The sequence below is a fragment of the Ursus americanus genome, chromosome 3 (genome assembly GCF_024610735.1).
Source record: "Ursus americanus isolate L20-20 chromosome 3, mUrsAme1.1.p, whole genome shotgun sequence".
NCBI lineage: Eukaryota > Metazoa > Chordata > Mammalia > Carnivora > Ursidae > Ursus > Ursus americanus.
Genome location: NC_142129.1, coordinates 86,339,338 through 86,352,222, shown reverse-complemented (window position 1 = coordinate 86,352,222; position 12,885 = coordinate 86,339,338). Strand labels below are relative to the sequence as shown.

The 12,885-nt window shown below is 41.5% G+C and overlaps 1 long non-coding RNA gene and 1 pseudogene across 4 annotated transcripts in view; both read left to right on the top strand.

Moving 5' to 3' along the window:
- The window catches only part of LOC148110422 (uncharacterized), a 130,540-nt gene that overhangs the window by 28,487 nt on the left and 89,168 nt on the right, over positions 1–12,885 (top strand). The gene's annotated exons all lie outside the window — the stretch shown is intronic.
- LOC123788718 (actin, cytoplasmic 2-like) lies at positions 7,400–9,308 on the top strand (annotated as a pseudogene).

The window sequence follows — 12,885 nt, the reverse complement described above, 5'->3', positions numbered from 1 at the left end:
AAATACCATATGATTTCACTCATGTGTGAAATTTTCTTTTGAAGATTTTATTTGTCAGAGAGAGAGAGAGAGCACAAGCAGGGAGAGCATCAGGCTCCCCGCTTGACTCAGGGCTCCATCCCAGGACCCTGGGATCATGACCTGAGCTGAAGGCAGACGCTTAACTGACTGAGCCACCCAGGTGCCCCTAGAGACTCTTAACGTCTGAGAATAAACTAAGGGTTGATGGGGGGAGTTGGGTGGGGGATGGGCTAGATGGGTGATGGGTATTAAGGTGGGGCACTTGTGATGAGCACTGGATATTGTATGTAAGTGATGAATCCCGAATTCTACTCCAGAAACCCATATTGCATTGTATGTTAACTAACTGGAATTTGAATAAAAATTTTTAAAAAATAGGAGTCAAGGTGGAGGAACTGGAAGGAAGGAGCTCCCAGGACCTGGCCCTGGGGGTGCAGAGGCTTCTTCAGCTGCCATGTTTCCTACGTCAGTAGGAAGCTACTAAGCTGCACTCAGATGTTCGGTTCCATGGAAAATGGAGGTCTGTTCTAAGGCTCATGGCTGAGCCTAGAAGGGAGCTCCAGTTTCCTGTGAACTATGTCAACTTAGCTTATATACAAATATTGAGCAAAATAAAAATATTTTAGCCAAAGAACATGTCCCATAAACCACTGTCCAAGCGTAAACTGGATTATTATTACTATTATTGTTTGCGCTCCTGACAATATATAAATAGCCAGGGATTTTTTGCTACTTTATTAAGATATAATTGCCATATGCTGTTATATGTTTAAGGTGTGTGACATGATGATTTGATATACGTATGAATTGCGAGATGATTACCATAGTAAAGTTGGTTAACATCTCCATCATCTCACATGTTACCTTTATTTCCCTCCAGTTTCATTGATATATAATTGATGTACATCACTGTATGAGTTTAAGATATATGACATATTGACTCAACACACATATATTGCGTAATGATCACCACAGTAAGTTTAGTTAACATTCATCTCTTCATATAGTGACAAAACAATTTTTTTTTCCTCGTGATGAGAACTTTCAGGATCTGCTCTCTTAGCAACTTTCTAATATACCATACAGCATTGTTAACCATAGTCATGATGTCGCACATTACCTGCTCTGTACTTAGTTCATCTTATAACTGAAACTTCGTACCTATTGACCACCTTCATCTATTCCCCCTGCCCACCTGACCATTTTGCGTGTGTGGTGAGAATGCTTAAGATCTGCTCTTTAGCAGCTTTGAAGTATACAGCACAGCATATATTATTTAATATGTGATATATGTATATGTGCATATATACTATACATTGTTAACAGATTTTTTAAAGCAGGTCTCGCTTACATTTTTGTGAACTTCCTCACATATCTGAGTGATAATTTCAAATACTATGAAATTATTGCAGTGCTTACAATGTGCTTTTGCATTACAGGAAAGTAATAGCCTGAGCTATCATGTTCTGGTAGGTGTCTCTGAAGGGAAAGGCGTGACCACGTTCAAGTTTAGAATTAGGGAAAGAGGGGCAAAGATAGGAAGGGCTCCCAGAGTTACCACCCCCATAGCTGCTGCTGCAGCCACTCTGATAAAGACAGAAGGAAACAAGGCAGCTGGAGATCTTGGACCTTGAAGCCCTTGATCTACCAGTGAAAGCGAAAAATAGCAGTGCTGAAGAATTTATCAGCGTATAGTTTCTTAAGAACAGTTGAGCAGGGCTCTGGAAGATGAAGGCTTCTGTTTTGCAGTGTTTCTAGCAAAAAAGGTTGCCCTCCTGTTTTAGATACAATGACCACACTCAGAATTTAGACTAGATACAATGACCACACTCAGAATTTAGACTATCTCATAGGCATATCTTTCCAAAGCCTCTAGGATATGAGTCATTGTATCAGAATCTTGAGCAAAAGACAACTTAGTTGTGGAGGACTTGCAGAAAAATGACATTTTATCTCCAAGTCTAGCTAACACACTAATTCCTTTAAAGGACTGGTTCTAGGATTCTTTACTGTTCCATTAATGGTGAGGACGTTCCCAGGACAGAGGGACCCAGAATTTCCCACATGGCCCAAGAAAAGCTGGCTAGAGATTTTTCCCTCTTCTGTTTTCTCCTTACCCCCTTACTCAGTAGCCCTATTCTCTATTACACTGCTTTCAAGAAACAATCTGATCAATTCCTTTCTCCAAAGAGTCAGAAAAGAAAATAAACCAAGGTTTGGTGTGTTTTCTTTCTCAGGAGTATCCTCATTAGGAAACTAAGGGATGAAACTCTGTAGAATTGCAAGCATCAGCTGGCCCAGTGGGAAGGAATTTTGGCGGGGGCGGGGGTAGCAGGGAGAATATTGTCTACCCTACCTAGTTGTCTCTCTGCCTTTAGCAAGGCAAGCCCCAGTGGATTCCCACTAACGTGGTAGATGGCCCATTTACGGCCCTTCAGAAATATTACTTGTCTATATGTATGTCAGGGAAAATGGCTGAGTGGAGGAGGCATTTCCTCCTGTCCTGTCTGGCACTGCCTCAAGAGTTGGGCCTGATGTGACTTTACAACAGTTATACAAGTTTCCAAGCTGAAGCCCATTTTGGTTAGGGTGGAGACATCATACCCAAAATAGGAGCCAGGCGCTGAGAAGGGTCACTGTCTTTTCTCAAGATTTTTATAAAGAAAGCAAGGGGAAATTTTTATTACACAGTTGCAATCGATTATGGTAAGAAGTACCAAAGCAACATTAGGTATGAAACTGTCCTTCTTCCTTTTATCCAGGAAACACAAATCTCTCTTAATTAGTAATGTTCCCTCCTTGTATGTCATGGACTTATTTGTCCCACTTTGTATATTTGTTAAGCTTGTGGATTAATGTCATAGGGAGCCTTCCCCAAACCAGGGAGCAATCTGCACAACTCTTTCTCTGTTTCCCTGAAAAGTCTACCCATCAGGGACACCTAATCTTTGTGTCGATATCAACCCCACTCTGTAAAGGACACTTTGGGTACTTCAGGTTGAAAAATTAAAAGTCACATTGTTTTTGATGAAATGTGGTCTACCGTAAGTGCCATTAGAGACATATCAACAGAGTTTTGGGGATAGAAATGAGGAAACAATCAATTCCAACCAGGAAGGAAATTACATTGGCAGGAGTAATGATAGTAGCAGCTATGTATTCAACTCTCTGGTTAGGACCCACATGTACACCAGTGCTTAATCCTGAGACATAAATGTTCTATTTCAAAGGGGGTGAAGTATAGGACATGTTAGTTCTGTGCCAGTGTCACCATTGATTAAATATCAGACTTTCATGAAGGCATTTACTAATCTTATTTGTCTCACCTTCTTCACCTGCATAATGAGGCTGTTGATACTTGCACATCACAAATTTCATAGGGGATACTTCAAAGGAGAACAAATGCATAGATGGACCACTCTATTTCCTGATGAACAGCCGTAAGCAGCAGTAAGGTGTTGCTCTGTGCTTCGACATTGCCATTATGTCTTGGCATTGATTGCGTATGTTGAAATACATTTCATAAGCAGTTCTGGAGGTGAATTTAGGCTTTCTGAAACACTGGCATATTTTTAGTAATTTCAAATGGAAAGGTTCAAGTAAGCTTAATTAAGTAGGCTCTGGTATGTTCAGCCATGTTCAGCATGCAGAAAACAACTTGCATTGGGAATGCCAGGCTAGAGGGAGGGGTACAAAGATGAAGTTGACCAGATCTCTGCCCCCAAGGCCCTTCCAACCTGGTAGGGGAGACAGTTGTTTAAGCAACATTCTAGCACCACGAGAGACTTAAGAATAAAAATATTGGATTGGCAAGGAGGGAATATAAATGTTAAGTGTAACAACTAAAGAAGGAAATCATAACCAACAGTCACAACAAGAACAATAATCATAGCTAATAATTGCTAAAGAGCCTTTTACATTCAAGATGCACTAAAAAAATATCACATTTACTTCCCTCCAAAAATATCTATGAAATAATTATTATCCTTATTTTATAGAAGTGGAAACTGAGGCTTAGGTAAAATGATTTGTGCAAGATGACATGCTGGAAGGGTGGAACCAAGATTGAGAGGTTAAAATCCATGTTCTTTCTGCTCCTCCACCACACATCTTGGTAACAATGTCATTCTACAAACATATTATAGTGACGCCCAAACAATTTTGAGTCTTTTTTTTTTTTAAAGATTTTATTTGTTTGTGGGGCGCTTGGGTGGCAGAGTGGTTAGGCGTCTGCCTTCGGCTCAGGGCGTGATCCCGGTGTTCTGGGATCGAGCCCCACATCAGGCTCCTCTGCTGTGAGCCTGCTTCTTCCTCTCCCACTCCCCCTGCTTGTGTTCCCTCTCTCGCTGGCTGTCTCTATCTCTGTCAAATAAATAAATAAAATCTTAAAAAAAAAAAAGATTTTATTTGTTTGAGAGAGAGAGTGAGTGAACATGCATGAACAGGGGGTAGGGGCAGAGGGAGAAGCAGGCTCCCCACTCATCGGGGAACCTGACTCAGGGCTTTATCCAGGGAGCCTGGGATCATGACCTGAGCTGAACTCAGATGCTTAATCGGCTGAGCCACCCAGGTGCCCCCAATTTTGAGTCTTTTAGGCAGTTTCCCTGATAGCAACCATGACTCTCTGATACCTACATGGCCATTCAAAGACCATGGAGGTGGAAAGATGGGAGCCCTGCACACCAGCAGGTGAGGGTCCCTGTAGAGAACTACTCCCTAGTCTTTGGGGCTTGTGTGGACCTGGTCACCTGATCTAGTAAGCAGAGAACAGGGATTTTTTTTCTTTTCTTTTGAAAGGATTTGGGAGTGGGGAAATAATCCCATCCAACCATTTGCAAGGGCAAGCCAGCTAACTAACACTTAAACACACACAAATGACTTGCATTTCATATTTTCCTTACTGGAACCTTTTCCTTCAACGTCTCTTAGAAAACTCTTCCTAGAAAATAAATAGGCACAGGAATCTTTATGCTATTTTAAATGACTATATTTTCTAAGATACATATTCTGAATGAAGGATCTTTCTTGATCACTGAATTTATTCTATAAAAATTCTTATGAAGGTATAAAAATTACAGGGTCACCTGGCTGGCTCAGTCGGTAGAACATTTGACTCTTGATCTCGGGATCATGAGTTCAAGCCCCACGTTGGGTGTAGAGTTCACTTAAAAAAAATTATATAACCATTTAGCTATGTTTCTTTCTTTCTTTTTTTTTTAATCAATGCTTTTACTGAATACGGGGAAAATTACATGACCACTGGAAGGGGTTTGGGTCTATGCTGCATTTATAGTATGCAAAGTGAACTGAAAATCTGATATGATAATTTCTTTGTTTTTTAATTTTTATTTATTTTATTTTATTGTTTAAACTCCATTAAAATTAATGTACAGAGTTATATTAGTTTCAGGTGTACAATATACTGAATCAACAATTCTATACGTTACTCAGTGCTCGTCGTCACTTTAAATGGACTCTTAATCTCCTTCACCTATTTCACCATCCTCCTACCCACCTCCCCTCTGGTATCCACCAGTTTGTTCTCTAATTTAAAAGTCTGTTTTTGGGGGGTACCTGGGTGGCTAAGTCGGTGAAGCGTCTGCCTTCAGCTCAGGTCATGATCCCGGGGTCCTGGGATGGAGCCTTGCATTGGGCTCCCTGCTCAGTGGGGAGCCTGCTTCTCCCTCTCCTTCTGCCTGCCACTCCTCCTGCTTGTGCTCGCTCTCTCTATCAAATAATTAAAAAAATAATCTTTTTTTTTAAAAAGTCTGTTTTTTGGTTTGTCTCTTTTTTTCTTTGTTTTGTTTCTTAAATTCCACATATGAATGCAATCATATGGTACATGACATGATAATTTTCACCTTTTTTTTTTTTTTAAGATTTTATCTATTTGAGAGAGAGAGAGAGAGCATGAGCAGGAGGAGGGGCAGAGCAGGCTCCCCACTGAGCAGGGAGCCCAACTGGGGGCTCAATCCCAGGACCCTGAGATCATGACCTGAGCCGAAGGCAGACACTTAATCAATTGAGCCACCAGGCTCCCTGATATTTTACATCCTTATGTGAAAAACCTTAAAGAACAGTATATTCTGATTATATTATTTTAGAATCTGATAGCAAGAAAAGTGACTGATCTGTGGAATGACATTTTAGAGACTTTAGCACAAATTTAACAAGAAGTTGTATCTAAGGTATGATCCTGCTGTGACCAGCACAATGCCTACATCTGTGTTGTCTGGATAGCTCACTGTTGGTCTGTTGAAACCCCCAAGTACAGAAGACGCAACCTCTGTCTTTCCCAGTGTGTCAGTAGCCTGAGCTCTTATTGAAGGCACGGTCACCAGAAGCGTTCCAAGATGGCAGCCATAGTTATGAAGAATGATAAATGATTCTACCGTGTTACCAATTTTTAAAGTTCTCTGTAGCCCTTGCAATGGAATTCAAAGTGTGCCAGTCATCTTTTATTAGTCAGTCCCATGGGATTTTTATTGTTATTTTGAACAAGATCTATTTTTGTTTAATTCTATGGGAACCACACATAGTTTGTGCTTTTGCCAGAAATTTATTTTCCAATGAGTACTACTCAATTCTAAAAAAGTACATTCTGCATTTTTATGCTGGGACATAGTAGGGGTGAGTTCAATCAGGAAGGCCATTTAAAATTGTACAATGCAGCCTGGACTTTTTTTGTGATTCTAATATTCTGGTAACTACAAGTGAATATGAGTTTTGTTTATTGTCTTTCAAAGTGAACCATTTTAAAGGAAAACATCTTTTAAAAAAAAGTCATTGACTTTTTTTTTATTTTACACCGGTATGGCTTATTTATTGACTTACAGCATTGATTTGTGTAACTGCTCAATGTGTTTATTCATGCACAGAGATAAACATTATATTAACTCTGATAACCAGAAAATTAATATCACATGTCTTTTCACAACGGAAAAAAGGAAACGATTTTCTTACCTAACTTTCGGTGCATGATATCTATGGAAATCTTGAGCTTATTTCCAGAAGTGGGAAGACAGTTTTGTTCTATGGCACTAAGTTTCAGAGTATGGATATTAAGACTATATCTCTTTGACCTGAGAATAGCAGAATATTTTCACTAGTAATAAAGCTTAACTCCCAGGACTACAAGAAGCAAAAAAGGCAATCTTATTACAACACAGGAACTTCAAGTGCCTTAGACCCTCAGGGATCTGTAGATGTTATATTCTATTCAGTGCAATAACACGATCTTTGAGGAAAACTATCTAAGCAAAATCTATAGGAAATGATAAATCCTGTACTAAGGCTTAAAGAAATAATAAAACTAACAAAGCTTCTACAAAGAGTGCTTTCAGGGCGTCAAGGAGAAAACTGAGGGGATTTTTAGTAAATGTCATTTATTCTCTTGTCAAAAAAGAGAATAAAGCCGTCTCACTCGGCCGGCGCTCCGCGTTCCCCCGCGGGGCCGCCTCCCCGTCCACCTCCACCCACCGCAGTGGAAGAGGAGATCGCCACTCTCGACATCGACCCTGGCTCCGGCGTGTGCAAGGCGGGCTTTGCTGGGGATGATGCCCCCCGGAGCCATGTTCCCGTCCATCATCGGGCAGCCCGGACACCTGGGTGTGCTGGTGGGCTTGGGCTAGTAGGACTCCTACGTGGGCGACGAGGACCAGAGCAAGTGGGGCATCCTGACCCTCAAGTACCCCATGGAGCATGGCATTGTCACCAGCTGGGACAACGTGGAGAAGATCTGGCACTGCACCTTCTACAAGGAGCTGTGCGTGGCCCCCAAGGAGCACTCCATGCTGCTGACCGAGGCCCCCCGAACCCCAAGGCCAACCATGAGATCACTCAGACCATGTTCGAGACCTTCAACACCCCAGCCATGTACGTTACCATCCAGGCTGTGTTGTCCCTGTATGCCTCTGGCCGCACCACTGCTATTGTCATGGACTCTGGGGACAGGGTCACCCACACTGCGCATCTACGAGGGGTACCCCCTGACCCCATGCCATCTTGCATCTGGACCTGGCTGGCCAGGATCTGACGGACTAGCTCATGAAGACCCTCACGGAGCATGGCTACAGCTTCACTAGCACCACTGAGCGGGAAATCACGCGTGACATCAAGGAGAAGCTCTGCTCGGTCGCCCTGGACTTTGAGTAGGAGATGGCTGCGTCCGCGTCCTCCGCCTCCCGGGAGAAGAGCTATGAGCTGCCGGACAAGCAGGTGATCACCATTGGCTGCGAGCAGTTCCATTGCCCGCAGGCGCTCTTCCAGCCTTCCTTCCTCAGGTATGGAGACCGCCTTCAATTCTATCAGGAAGTGTGACGTCGACATCTGGAGGGAACTCTATGCTCACACGGTGCTGTCTGGTGGGACCACCATGTACCCCGGCATCGCCGACAGGATGCAGAAGGAGATCACAGCTCTGGCATCCAGCATGATGAAGACCAAGATCATAGCTTCTGAACGCAAGTCCTCCGTGTGGATCGGGGGCTCCATCCCGGCCTCGCTATCCACCTTCCAGCAGATGTGGATTAGCCAGCAGGAGTATGGTGCGTCGGACCCCTCCAATGTCCACCGCAAATTCTTCCAAATGGACTGTGAGCAGATGTGCAGCATTTGCTGTGTGAGTGAATTCCCAAGTATAAATTTCCCCGGGTAAATATATACACCTCATGCTAGCCTCGAGAGACTGGAATAAGCCTTTGAAAAGAAATTTGTCCTTGAAGCTTGGATCTGGTATCAGCACTGGATTGTAGAACTTGTTGCTGATCTTGACTTTGTATCCAAGTTAACTGTTCCCTTGGTATATCTTTAATACCCTGTACATACCTTTGATTTAAACCCTTAGCACCTCCCACTCGGTCACTTCGTGGTTGAGGTTGAGAACATGTTTATGGAAGAGAAATCCATTGATTGGAGCATCTCCAAGACCATGAGGTTCTCGATCTGTGCAGGATATTAATGTGTAAGAGCTGCCTATCCCAGGGTTTCTCTAGAGGCTGGCAGGGGTCCTGAACCAGTTGCCATTTCTGTCTTGCTGGACCTTGGGAAGATCCGAGCCTTAGGACCCACTTTGCTTTCTTACCCAGTGTTTTCCTGCCAGAACACCTTGGGCTGTTAATTGCCTTGAATTGGAAAATGGTTTGCATTTACAACTGTAAATTTATTCATCCTTTTAATTTATGTGAGGTTTTTGCACACAGTTCTCAATTCTTCAAGAGATGACAACAAATTGTGCTTTTCTACTGTCATGTGAGAACATTAGACTCCAGCAACAGGTCATTGTGTGAGGGAAATAAAGTGCTGCAGTTAAAAGAGAAAGAAAGAAAAGAAAAGAAAAGAAAAAAGAAAAGAAAAGAAAAGAAAAGAAAAGAAAAGAAAAGAAAGCAAATTTGTTTGATTGATTGGGTTGTGGCTTGTTTTTTTTTGTAGACACAGAAACCATGGAAGACTATAGGACTTAAACTAGTCATGAAAGTAATTATTTGCCCAAATATCTAAGGCATGAAATTAAACTTTATGTCTTGTTTTGCCTTTCAAATGGATAGAGATTTTTAAAACATACTTCTGCATCTATAGAAAATGATAAAAGTAAAATTTAAATGACCTGTAATTCCATTGGCTAGATAATGCGGTTGACATTTAAAAATAATTTTAAAGTAATACAAGCACATGTTTTTAAAAATTCCGATAGTACTGAGAGGTTTAAATGAAACACAAATGTGTTCCTCCCCTCCCCAACTCCCAACCACTTGCCTATTTCCACCAAGCTGCAGTTGTTAACAATTGCTTGTGAATCTTTCCAGAAAAGGAAAAATATCTTTAGACACCAAGAGATTTTGGGGGTGCATGGGTGGCTCAGTCAGTTAAGCACCTGACTCTTGATTTCAGCTCAGCTCATGATCTCAGAGTCCTGAGATTGAGCCCCTCATTGGGCTCTGTGCTCAGTGTGGCGTCTGCTTGGGATTCTCTCCCTCTCCCTCTTCTGCTCCCTTTCCTCTCTCTTTCAGTAAAAAAAAATACATTTTTTTCACAAAAAGCTTATGTCATTCCATATGCATTGAATGTTCCATTTAATAATATATTTTAGCTCTTGTATCAGCACACATAGAACTCTCACATTATTTTAACAGTTGTGTAATAGTTCTTTATGGTGTACTATAAATATTTAACCAGTCCCCTGTTGATTCCGATTTAAGTTATATTTTATTTTTCTGAATATATATATGTAAAGCCTTGACAGTTGAATAGCTGATGAAGAGAGGTCTACATTTTTTTTTTGATAGATACTGTCTAATTTGTGGAATCAGTTTTCTCCTCCTCCAACACTTGAGAGTTAACTATTTCTCTAGCACCAGTAAATTTTTCACCCAATGAAACTCAGTTTATAGTATTTCACTTTTATTCTTTGTTAAATGGACAGACATTTTCCTAATGAAAAAACAGAATGTACTTGCTTTTAGAGTATACGGTGTCTTAGCCCAGTGATATATGTGGGCTTACAAAGGAGAAAGGAAATATTTAAATTTAATAAGATTGGATTGGCAAATGTGGCTAGCACCAAGTAAACTTCATAGACTGGGAAATTTTAGGAAAGTTTATAAAGAGTAGATTAAATTGATAACTCTCATGTTCAAAAGACGGTATGTAGCTGGGGAGATGGGAGAATGGCAAGTTGTGTAATGGGTAAGGTTTCAATTTTGCACAGTGAAAAGAATTCTGGATATGAGTTTCACAATGTGAGTGTACGTACCGCCATTGAATGGTACATTTCAAAATGGTTCCAATAAGATGAATGGATAAAGATGTATATATATACACAATGGAATATTACTCAGCCATCAAAAATTGAAACCTTGCCATTTGCAACGACGCGGATGGAACTAGAGGGTATTATGCTAAGCAAAATATGTCAATCAGAGAAGACAATTCTGTGATCTCACTCATGTGGAATTTAAGAAACAAAACAGGATCATAGGGGAAGAGAGGAAAAAATAAAACAAGATGAAATCAGAGAGAGGGAGACAAACTGTAAGAGACTCTTTATCATAGGAAACAAACTGAGGGGTGCTGGAGGAGAGGTGGGTGGGGGGATCGGGTAACTGGGTGATGGACATTAAGGAGGGCATGTGATGTAATGAGCACTGGGTAAATTATATAAGCCTGATGAATCACTGACCTCTACCTCTGAAACCAATAATACATTATATGTTAATTAACTGAATTTAAATTTAAAAATCATTACAATAGTGCCTTTTACATTGTGTGTATTTTACCACAATTAAAAAGAAAGATAACGAGCAAAATTGTGCTCTGTAGAGAAAGAGGCCAATTACCTAGAATGTAGTTTCAAGAGCGTAAGGGAAGAGCCAGTACCAGAAATTCAGTCGAATCCCTTCAGGGGCCAATTAATGTCATTACACAATCAGATAAGGTCCCAAGTGCAAAGATCCCTGGTATGGACTCAGATGTAATCCAAGGCACACATGACTAATATCAGTAGCATAATCACCCCTACTCTGCTGTGAAATGGTTGCCTGCTGTACCTGATGACTACCAGACATTTCTCCAACTGGGAAAGTACCTGTTCTCTGGGACCTGATCAAATGTACCTGCAAATGCACCTGCATTCATTGTCTCCAGTGCTAACGACCAGGTTTGGCACCTGGAGTCGAAGATAACACATGACCACAGAGAAGAGGAAGCCCACAGTGAACCCCAATGGCTCAGGTCCTTGTCGGACATACACCATTGTTTCAAAGCACTCTATAATATTTTTATTTGTCATTGCTCACAGTTAACCTTGTGAGAGAAACCAGAATCACAGGGAGAGTGAAGAACCGAAAGCCAGAGAAAATCATGACTTTTGTTCACAACGACTTGAAGTCCCAGGTTCTGATTACCAGAGCAGAGAAGTCACTGTTATAAAAATGAAATGCATTTATCTTGGAAAGGTGACTCACAGTGCATGTTAAGGAATTATCTAACTAGAGTGTTCCACAAACTTAATAAGCCCATTTCTCAACTATTCAATTGAAGTTGAACTGTTGCTAGCTGGCATTCATACCTTCTATCTTAGTACGGAGCCGAGGTTCTCAACTTTGGCAGCACTTTAAAATCACCTCGCAGGAGCTGACAAAAGTCTGGTGCCGTGGGGTCATCCAGACCAATTAATCAGAATTTCTGGAGTGGGTTTCTAGGTGATTTCAACCTGCAGCTAGGGCCGAGAATCACTGACACAAAGATTGTCAACTTCAGTGTGCATAAACCTGGGGGCGGCTCCCCCCTTCCCCAACAGAAATTTGGCTTAGTAGGTTTGGGATTTTCCCAACATCTGGATTTCTTTTTTTTTTTTTTTTAAAGATTTTATTTATTTATTTGACAGAGACAGCCAGTGAGAGAGGGAACACAAGCAGGGGGAGTGGGAGAGGAAGAAGTAGGCTCCCAGCAGAGGAGCCTGATGCGGGGCTCGATCCCAGAATGCCGAGATCACGCCCTGAGCGGAAGGCAGACGCTTAACGACTGAGCCACCCAGGTGCCCCCCAACATCTGGATTTCTTACATGCAATTCAGCTGATGCTAATACATATGGCTCTTTGAAAAATACTACCACACTGACTGAAATTCCTGGTTTTTTCATCCTAATCACAGATCTCTTCTGCTACACAACAAATCTGGTCCCCTGGGCTTTGTTAATAGGGCTCTTTATCCCAAGCTAATCATTTTTCTTGCTTTGACCTGAGACATGTCCAAGATCTTCACATATTACTTTCAGTGAGTGGCTCCAAAAATGGCCGCATAATCCAATGAAGTCCTGACCAAGGTTAAGCACAGTGGAAAGATTACATCATGGTTTCTCCATGCCAT